The 10,369-nt window shown below is 39.7% G+C and overlaps 1 pseudogene across 1 annotated transcript; it reads right to left on the bottom strand.

Moving 5' to 3' along the window:
- Positions 1-1,514: 1,514 nt before the first annotated feature.
- On the bottom strand, positions 1,515-3,238 carry LOC104608389 (KIN17-like protein pseudogene; annotated as a pseudogene). The gene has a single exon (XR_016077055.1). The product of XR_016077055.1 is annotated as a KIN17-like protein pseudogene (transcript).
- Positions 3,239-10,369: the final 7,131 nt, after the last annotated feature.

Genomic DNA, 10,369 nt, shown 5'->3' with positions numbered 1-10,369 from the left:
AAAATGTTGAGCAAGCCCCCAACTTGTTAGTTGTAAGCTTAAGTCTGCAATTCAGTAGGCAATAGAAAGCCAGAAACAAATTCCTGCTCCTCTCATCAGCCTGCACATCAACTCCTGTCCCTGAGGCAAGGCAGCTTTCAAGGGCACTGCAAGTCAAAATGTCTCCAAACCAAAATAACCAAAATCTGTCCAGTCCAGCTTTGAAGTGATATTGAACTCTACTTATGAAGTAGAAGAAATCATTATCGTCATACTCAGTAATGGGTTCTGAAGTTGTGGCAGCAGCTACACTTCAGAAACCATAGGACAGAATCCTTTCTTGTACCTGAATTCTCGAAATCTGAAACCATAGGAGAAAAAGTAAACCAATGGGCACATCAATATGTTGACTAATGGGCCAAATCCTAAAAGGCTCAGTAACTGGGTGGTTTAAATTGAAACATTGAATAGCTCGATCCTGATGGGAAGACATCTGGGAAGTACCAGTGAAACCAACAAAAAACTGAGGGGAAACAGAAAAATGCTAGGAAAGCTAAGGAATCTGAGTTAAAATGAGAAAAATAAGATCTGAGAGATCTCGCCTGAACACACCAGCCTCAATCACCAGACCTGCACATGCTGAGGGAATTGTTTCATGAAAATAGAAGAGAATAGTTTTTAAATGGGGTTGGGTAACAAGTCAGTTATCCGATTTGGCTCAATCCAACTACTGCTTACACTCAATGCTTTAGACAGAGAAGATAGAGAGAATGGGAGGGTGGTGCAGGGTGGTCGATGAAAATTAGGCCTTGATGCACCCTGGGCCTGGAGCTTCCCACAGTAATCAAGCTCTCCATCTTACTCTTGCAAGTATATCAACATTAAGAAAGAGCATTAGGTGGACAAGTATTCCACACGAACAAGCCATTAAACTATATTTTAGTGCTTTGGCCTGTCTAATAAGAAATCTTAAAGGCAAAGTCTTCAATTGTACCAAAATCCACTAGATAACAACATGGCAATCACCTTCTATGATGAACCTGTTCCAGCACAAAGCATAATCAAATTCAAGCCAACCCATGACTAGACTAACATCAACCAATTGTAGTACAATAATTCTTTCTAGTTATGTATTTATGTGCCCTATTTATTACAACCTTTGTCGTGCACTCATGCTTGCAATATACTTATTCATGTTCTAAAAATTTAATGATATCTTATTAAAATTTTAAGGTATTTGGCTGCTTCCTTGGTCCCAACTCTCAACTGTCCAGCCATGCCTTTAGACTTTAACAATATAAAGACTAACCCCATTAAGATTAATACAACTTTCTCTGTATGACAAAAGTATTCAGTGTTGGTCCCTGGCTGCCATACAGGGTCTTTGGAAGGAGTCAACTGAATACATACCTAACCTTCGGCATTTTTTGCACCAAATAAGTGCAAGTGCCCACTGACAGGCTTAAACAGACAACCACATGCTCTCAGACTCTCTGTTTGATATAAGGGAATCGGTTTAACCTATATTCCATAAATGCAAGAAACCAACATAAGCCTTCAACTTTCATTCACAACCAATGTAATCATGTTTCTACCCGTCTTCTTGTCAAGTTTATGCAGAGTAAAAAAGAAAGAGTGAAAGTTGAAGCAAGACAAATACATATCTTTGTTTGGAGAATCAAGATGCCATTGTCTTCTGAATTAAAATACGGCATAACTGAGTAGCTTGATTGAACATTCTGCGAACATTGTAGAAATAGAAAAACTGAAGAGTTCGGATGTCAAAAATGGTTACCCTGAAAGCTCAGAAGAAAGTTATAACACAATCTACACTTTGAGCAATTCACTGGGAAACTTTGCAAATATCTTCATAGTCAACTGCTTGAAGCACCCTGCCATCATATATACCCTTCTCTATTTGTACCTTAGCACAATAATTATCAGTATCCACTGAAAGCAGCCTTGCATTTGATCCACGATAAGCTCCATTAACTATTCTTAAAAGACCACCAATTTGTGGGATCACTGTTTCCAGCTCTTCCTGATCAACTCTTAGTACATGCTTGCTATCAAGCATCTCAATTTCTCCAACATACTTGTCTATTACCTTAATGACCTTTCCCTTCTGCTTATAATAGCCCTTCTGAGCCAAGGCTTTGCTCATTACCTTGACAATAATTCCTTCACATAACCAGTAATCCTTCCTATTACTCCTCTCCTTCGCCTTCTCCTGTTCTTTCATCAGCTCATCCAAAGTCGACCCACCACCACTCTTCCCCGACTTGACATCAGTTTTGCTTCTCTTCTCATTCTTCTCCGTTTCAACATCTTCAAAAACCACTTTTGAGTTCTCAACACCCTCTTTAGTAGCAGGTTTGGAAGATGAACCAAGAGAAAAAGCAACCTTCCCACCAGGCTCTAATTTTGGCTGCGGCGATGCCTCCGGATCAGATGGCCCTGCCTCACTCGCCGGCATCAACTGCTCCGCCCGCTCAATCTGTTTCTTGATTGCCCGTTCCTGTTTCTCCTCCTCTGCGATATCTGCCTTGAGCCGCTTGTTTTTGAGACGTTCCTTGAAGAGGGTCTCAGAGTCTCGATCAATATAAGTCATGAACCACCCTTTTGGCGTCTCTTCAACCTTGCACTTCCCCGTCCGACCAAGGTACTTGACGAACTCCGTCAGGGTAGCCCACTGGGTGGAGTTCATATGGACATGGTGACGGTCGGAAATGTACTCATTATACACTACGGTCGCGGCGACACGACTGAATCGGTGGCTGCGCTTAACGTGTTCAAGGAAAGCCCGCTCAAACTCTTCAGAATAACCATCGACGATTCGATTAGGGTTTTGGCCGAATACCTCCATCTGCCGCTGATGGCTCTCGCTCATGCAGTGGCACTTGAAGCCGTTTTCGTCTCGGCATTGTTTCTGGCACATCTGGCAGTACCATCGGAGCTTCTGGAGCCCTTTCGCCTTGATTCGATTGGCTATTGCCTTTGGTGTGAGAAATTCGTTCTTCCCCATTTCGATTCAATAACAGATGAGGAAGATAGGGTTCTGCTTGATCCTTCCTCAATTCAAAGCTTCAAACCCTTCAATGGAGCACGCAGATATTTGCTACCGTGACGACTGAAAAGCTCATCGGAGAATGGAAGAGAAATCGGTGAAGCACCCGGATTGATTGATCGTTCCTGCATTTGAGGGGAAAAATTTAGAAATGACCCAATAGGCAATAAAATAACAGGGATTTTCTTTTTAGAAAAAAAGTGAAAAACAACGTCTGCAAACGGATCGGAGAATACGATTCGAATTGATTTGGTCAGCAAATCGCTGACCCGGGTAGTTGAACCGTTCAACAGTTTGGATGGTTTTTATTTATTTTTATTTTTTTTGTTAAAATGGGCCGTTCATTCAGTTCAACGGTCGGACCGTTCAACCTAGAAACCGGACCCTTGACCGGTTCGTTGTTCATATCAGTTTTAAAAACCTTGGTTAAGGGTTTTGGGGGAGCTGGGATCTTTTGTCAACAAAACACGTTCCAACTTAGACACTATCTCACCATGAGATTGGGACCCACAATAAAAGTGGGACCTATCATGTATGAGATGTACAGAATAAGATCATGTTAGTACAGGGTTGGAATTTGTTCTCATGGCAGGTGATCCAGACTCCGAACCTGGTTATTCCAGCTCATTCTCAAAAAAATTATCAGGCTTGAACTAGATTAGAGATTTGAGTTTCAATTCAAAATCTCTTAACTTTGAGTTTGATTATGAGTCAAACTTCCTGTAAAAATAAAAAAGTATACATATAAAATTTATTCTTTATTAGAATGTGTGTATGCAAAGCTCGATAATCAAATCGAGTTTTTCATGAGAATAACTCATAAAAACTCGATTCATGTCGGCCTCTAATAACACCATACTAGAGATAGAGATTAGGTAGGCGTGTAGCCAGCCCAAGATCACAAAAAATACTAACGAGACAACTCGCGCTCTGTGCACCAATGGTTCATTGGACACGTGGACCCACAAACCAGAGGCGATGACATCGGCATTTTGAAAAAAACACTAACTTTAACGGATGTTCAACCGTCATCGAATTATCTCACAAATACCTTTGATACCTCGGCTTCCCCAAATATAGCTGAAAATCATGCCACCCAACTGTAGCTCTCAATTGGGTCATGTGACCATGGCGACAAGATTGATTCAAACAATGCCAGTTTAGAAAAGATGCAGATAGAAACTCTCCCAATTAGAAGATAACCATTGAAGAACCAGATTTGGTAGCTTCTAGACTGAAAGAATAGGCAAGGAAGCAACTAAGGTTGGCCATGGCAGAAAAGGCCTTTGCTAAGGAGGGAAGAGAACAAGCAAAATGACATATTGAATTGGCTGAGTAGGAATTTGAAAATGAAGAAGAAGAAGAAGAATCCTTGTGGAGAATACCTTCCTCTGCTTACCTCTGGTAGATGGGTTTTAGACTTCTAGTATTTTTTGTCCTTTTGTATCCGGTTCAACCGGTTCTAGCTGCTAACAGCAAAAAACCCCGTTAAAGTTAGAGGAAATTTAAAAGGGTGACGTGGTTGTTTTTGGTTAGTGTGTTCACCCATCCAGTAAATCCACAGGTGCACAGAACACAGACTTGTTCTCTACCCATATCTCACTCTAGTTTCAATAGTTAACTAATCAATAATCCTCCTATTAGTTTCTCTAAATTAATGAAAAAATTTCACAATCGAACCATTTTTTATAAGGATGTAGAGACAATCATCAATAATGCTCTCAATGCTCCATGGAGGATAGTCTTCTTGAACAAATAGTTCACGGCAAGCTTAGTTCAAAGCCTTCCTCACTACAGTTAGGGCTAGCAATTTTGAATCAATCCATTTGACACCCATACCCATCCAATTGAATATGGGTAAATATGATCAAGTGACCTAATAGGTAGGGTGAGCAATTGGTTTATTTGGATATTTATTTGGCTAAAAACCAAATTGAATAAATCAAATTTTTAAAAACCAATGTTTGAAATGGAAAATTAAACTGAACCCAAAATAACAAAAAACCGAAAATAATCAAAACCAAAATTTTTAGTTACTCCAATTAAAATCAAATTTTTTTAATGGTAAATTTCTTGAACTATTCTTGTGGTTTAACTAATTGACTCAGTGTACCCTTATTGTTTAAAAATTGACTAACACTACCCTACTGGTTATAAAAATTGACTAACTCTACCCTTATGGTTATCATCCATTAATATCCTGCTGCTACATGTGATATCATGCGAGTAATATATTTATGAAAAATTCCAAAAATACCCTTACCACCCTCTGTTCCTAAAAATACCACATCTGTTCCTAAAATACTATCCCTAAAACCTCTCCGTCATAGATGGTAGAGACAGTGGTCTGAGTGTGAGTTTCGCCCGAAACCAAGACACCAATGGAGATTGATCAGCTTGTTAATCTCCATCAACAGGTAATATTTTCTTTTTCACGAAAAAGAAATTTTACCCAAAAAACTCATTAGTTGTTGTGGAGAGAGAACTGAATAGTTGATTCGAGATAGAAGATGATGAATAGCTGATCCGCCGACCTCCGAGCCCTCCACATATCAACAGTTTTCGAGACGCAAGACGATGACTAAAAATGATAGCATCATCTCAGGCATCAAAGAGATCACCCTTACCTCCAAGCCCTCCATAGATCCCTGCCAAATCTAGCACCATGCGCCGACACTTGTCTTCAGTGCCAATGGTCTCTTCCACAACTTCAACGACGGGTTGGTGTTTCCGCTCGTCATCAGTGGCGTGTTACCGATGGCTATCAGAAGCAACCGCTCTTCTTCCGCGCTCTGCTCTTATCAGAGCTTGTCTTCCGTGCTCTACACCAGTAACAAAACCAGAAATATGCTCACCAATCACCAAAGTTGCTATAGTTGCCAAATAGAGCCCCGGTACCCCACCAAGGACTCTGGGGTCTCCCTATCCTCTGTCAGAACGGATCCCTTAGCTTTACTAGAGTGGCGAATTAATTGGGTTACTAATTAGTCCAAGGGGTTAGAGTGGAGACTGTTATGGCCAGAGCTGAGTAAGTTCTCGACTGCAATTTTCGAATTCTCTTTGTTGCCTTTGCTTCTCTACTAGTTGAGACAGTGGCAAGGCTTGGTCCTATCATTGAAGAAGTTGAACAACTTGGGAGACAAGCAAGACTCAGACAGGTAAAGCCTCGTGAAGATCAAGAAGAGCATATTGAAATAGCAGAGAAGCAATCTACAATCTGCCTCACCACTGTCTTATCGTCGACTTCAGAGACGATATCCTTCGCACGATTGCCGCTCTTGCTGCTCTTATCGTCGACTTTAGAGATGATATTGTCGACTTCAGCGGCGACACTGGTCTATTCCCTTGGCATCCCTTGGTCTCCATAGAATGAATGGAGGTGGTTTTGGAAACTGATTGCTGCTCTTATCGTCGACTTCAATGACGATATCCTTCGCAACGTTGCAGATTGAAAACATGGATGACTGTCACCGACAACAGCGGCAACCACTGGCAAATCTCCCCTTCTCCCTTTTTTTTCCTCTGTGTTTTGGCCGGACCAAGCAATGGAGAGTAGTGGCGAATCTCCCCTGTTTGTGTTGCTGAAGCTCTCCGAAAGCCGATGACCACTACTAACATTCGACGGTTGCTGAAGCTCATATGTTCTATTACTTTGTCCGTGAACCCAACAACAATGGGGAAAAAGAAGGAGAGATACAAAGAGGGGAAGGCCAAAGGGGAAAAAGAAAGAGAGAGAGAAGTAAGGGTTTTGCCACCACGAGAAATAGGGGTTTAGCATGACCACTGTAACATGCATGACCACCAAGCTTTGTCGTTGACGAGCTGCTCTAAAAACGCAAAGAAGGAAAAACTTTTGCATTTTCAGAAGGAACGAAAAATAAGGTAAGAGATTGAACAGCCAAAAATCTGTTCTGTCAAAAAAACTTTACTCATTGCATTTCATGTCGTTAATCTAATGTTTTTTGTTTCTTTTGATATTTTACAGTACTCTATATCTACAATGATTTCAACGGTTGAACAACAGATTATCAACCCTTTCTCGTTTTCATGTGAGGGAATGGCAATTTCCCTCCTCCCTTGGGAATGAAATCCCATTTTAGTTGATTCGAATTTCTATTTAAATCAAATACACTTAGAGTTGTAAATTGGGTTAATATTGTTTGCGATCTGGCACAATAATACGTGGACTGTGTCGGGCTTAGGTTTTAAATTCACGGGCCGACATGACACGATATGATTGAACGGGCTGTATTGGCACGCGAGATTCTAATTCCTATCTAAACCAAACGGACCTAGAGTTATAAATCGGGTCATGCCACTTGCAATCCAGCACGACAATATGTGGGCCGTATTAGGCATGACATGATGGAATGGGTCATGCTGACACACGGAATTCCAATTCCTATCTAAACCAAACAGACATAGAGTTGTAAATCGGTCTGTGCCGCCAATGACCTAGCATGACAATGCGTGGGTTGTGCCGGTCTGGAATGGGTCATGTTGGGCATGGGGTTTTAGGTCCATGGACCGACACAAATGAGTGGGCCATGCCGCCTACGGCCCGTGTGCCGGCATGGCCCAACACGACCCATATATATAAATATATTTATATATATTATATATTATATGTATGACAATTATATAATAATATATAATATATTATTATATATAAAATTTTGTTTTCAATTTTATTATACTATTTTATTTAATTATTGTATATATAAACAATTGTATACGTCGAAAATCATATAAAATAAAAATTTAAACATTTTTTTAATTTTTTTTAAATGTATCTCTCATAGCTTGGCTTGGTTCGCTACTCGGCCTAGCACAAGGCTTGGCCCATGGCACGACATGGTCCCGTGCAAGCTTAGGCCGCGGGTCATGCCGGGCCGACCCCCCAAATTATCCCGAGGGAGGGAGGCACGGCCCGGGATGGCCTATGGGCTTGCACGCCATGGCCCACACTTTGTGCAGGCCATGTCGTGCTGGCCCAGCATGACCCATTTGACAGGTCTAAACGGACCATAGGAATAGACTATTCCAAATCCAATTCCAAAACTAATTCCATCTATAAACCAAATGGACCCTAAACAATTTAGGTAACGAGCCTAAGATTTAAGTTATAAGTGGATTACAAAATTATATCAAGTTGGTGTAATAACTTTTTAACTTGGTGTTACATTGAGTAATACGTGGACTACAAAATTATATCGAGTTGGTGTAATAACTATCACCTTTTGTCAAGTTGGTTTTATTAGTTAATACGGTTTGATTAATACCATGTAAATTTCTTTATCAGGATAGATAATAACCCACTTGTACTTTTGTGAAGTTGGAATGAGTCCTCAACGCCAAAGCTCAGCAAATAAGTTCAATTTTTTTTTAAATTTTTTTAGTTGAAAAAATAACTAACGGGAATATAACTCCTGCCCGTTATATCACTTAAATCATCTGTGTTACAACGCAGATGGAAGCCCGCGTTGTAACATGTAGATGAATTGCCCTCTCCCTACCCAACCCCTTCCATTGAGAAGTTGTTGATAGTTTTGCCACTGTTACTCCCCTTGTACTCCCATAAATCTTCCACTTCTCTCCATGCTACTATAATTCATTTTATTATAAATAATAGGGAAAATTCATGATTAATATCCTATATTTTGGGCCCAATGCCACTTTCGTCCCCAAACTTTAAAATTTAACAATTCAAAATATATGAACTTTCAAAACCTGTCAATTAGTACCTATTGTTGACCAGTAATTTGAAAAGACACAAATGTCATATGAGTGTCATCTCATTTTTTTTTTACCAACCATCCAAATGTTGACAAAAAGAATAAACACTCCAAATCCTTACCTCTTCTATTCAAAAAAGTTGGGGTCACCATAATGCCCATTGAGACTTTTCATTTTTTGTCAATGTTTAGATGATTAATAAAGAAAATTAGATGACACTTGAACATATGCCACTTAATAGCTGGTTAACCGCAAGTACTGGATTGGCACCTATTGAAAGTTTGAGTATTAAATTATTACATTTTAGAGTTTGGGGACCAAAGTGGCATTAGACCCAAAATACATGATACTAATCAGGAATTTTTCCTAAATAATATTATAAATATCATTTCATAATATTAATAAAATATTATTTAATAATACTAATAAATCAATATTGTTATAAATATTTATTATTAATTAATATTTTTTTATTTTTTATTTAAAGAAATAATATTATTATTAATAATATTTAAGAAAAATTATCAATTAATACCTTATACTTTTGCCTAGTCTCACTTTGGTTTGGTGTTTAAACTTGAAAACATGTCAATTTATTAACTATTATTATTAATAATATTTAAGAAAAATTATAAATTATGACATCATGTTTCTCTTAAAACTTTTGGAAATGTAAAAATTACCTTTCAAAATAAAACACCTTGATTATCTACTCAAGGAGAAGATGAAACAGAGGATGATATGCCGGCGGAGATTGTTCTACATGTTCCCATACAGGATTCTTTGGATAGTCTGTCAGTCTCCTCGATCGTCTTCTACTCCTTCGTGCTCAAACAATCTTCACCGTTTCTTTCTCTCTCTCTCTTGGGAAAATTCTTTCGAATGGCTGAAGAGTTCTCCAAATCCGTCGAAGACGGTTTTAAGATCACAAAACGGCTCTACTACGGGAAACAACATCCGGTATCGCATTCGCTTCCGGCAGCGATGGAGAAGTCCCGGCAGACAAATCTTCCCACGGCACCGATGGTGTAGGCGGTGATTTCTGATCCCGCAGTCATCGATAACTTGGACATTCCAAGCTACTAGCCGTACCCCGTACGTGCACGTACGGGCTATGCGATCCATCCGCCGGCATCGATTCCGCTTCAGATGAACGATATTGCGGTTCAGGTGGACCGTTACTTGGATACTGTGTTTGTTAGTGTAAATATGTAAAGGGAAGTCGGAGCTGTAGCTAGCGTTGCAGTCCCCATGGGCGATCGAGGAGGTATAAAGAAACTGCTTGATGATATTTGATGTGGAGTTTGTTCTTGAATGGGCTGTCCCCATTCGACGTAGAATAATTATTGGTTTTACAGTTGTTTCAGTTGCCTTCTGCGTTGCATTTTTCATTTTATTTGAGTGCAAACCTCAAACCTCATGGGTCAAGTGATCCGGTGGTTCAACCATGTCCATTTCTGATTGGTTTTAGTCCATTTGAATTCATAGGTCAAATCTGTGTACTGTTTTGATGGTTTGAGTGGACCAATTAGGACCTGGTTCATAGTCCGGTCTACTTGGGCTTTAGAGCATTGTTTAGATGGAAAA

Source organism: Nelumbo nucifera, chromosome 6 (assembly GCF_055504915.1).
Source record: "Nelumbo nucifera cultivar China Antique chromosome 6, China Antique-T2T, whole genome shotgun sequence".
NCBI classification, from domain to species: Eukaryota; Viridiplantae; Streptophyta; class Magnoliopsida; order Proteales; family Nelumbonaceae; genus Nelumbo; species Nelumbo nucifera.
The sequence above is the reverse complement of the archived record's forward strand: the minus strand, read 5'-3'. Positions and strand labels throughout refer to the sequence as shown.